A 579-nucleotide genomic window follows, 5' to 3' on the forward strand; every position below is an offset into this window, starting at 1 on the left:
AAATTCGAAAGCCCCTTGAATGCACCTGGTTTGATAGTTGCAATGTTGTTGGAGTAAAGATATCTATAGCAGTAAAGAAAGAGTAAAATATATTATATGGCAAATATTTGTGATACAATATCGAACATTGTGTTTTAGAATGACAGGATGAAAGAACGCCAGATACCAATAAAGAAGAAGAAGAAGGAGAAGATAAAGGAGAAGGAGAAGAAGAAGAAGAAAAAGAAGAAGACGAAGAAGAAAAAGGAGAAGAAAGAGAAGAAGACGAAGGAGAAGAAGAAGAGGAAGAGGTGGAAGAAAAAGACGGAGAAGAAGAGGAAGCAGTGGAAGAAGAAGACGAAGAAGATGGAGAAGAAAAAAGAAGACGAAGATGAAGAAGGAGAAGTAGGAGGAGGAGAAGAAGAAGAAGAAGAAGAAGAAGAAGAAGAAGAAGAAGAAGAAGAAGAAAACGATGAAGACGACGAAAGAAGAAAGGGATGATGATGATGAAGAAGAAGAAGAAGAGGAAGAAGAAGAAGAAGGAGAAGAAGAAGAAGAAGAAGAAGAAGAAGAAGAAGAAGAAGAAGAAGAAAGAGAAGA

The 579-nt window shown here is 36.8% G+C and overlaps 1 long non-coding RNA gene across 1 annotated transcript in view; it reads right to left on the minus strand.

Moving 5' to 3' along the window:
• Positions 1-579, minus strand: part of LOC128251286 (uncharacterized) — a 33,631-nt gene that overhangs the window by 1,108 nt on the left and 31,944 nt on the right. The window lies entirely within an intron of this gene.

Source organism: Octopus bimaculoides, chromosome 30, assembly GCF_001194135.2.
Source record: "Octopus bimaculoides isolate UCB-OBI-ISO-001 chromosome 30, ASM119413v2, whole genome shotgun sequence".
NCBI classification, from domain to species: Eukaryota; Metazoa; Mollusca; class Cephalopoda; order Octopoda; family Octopodidae; genus Octopus; species Octopus bimaculoides.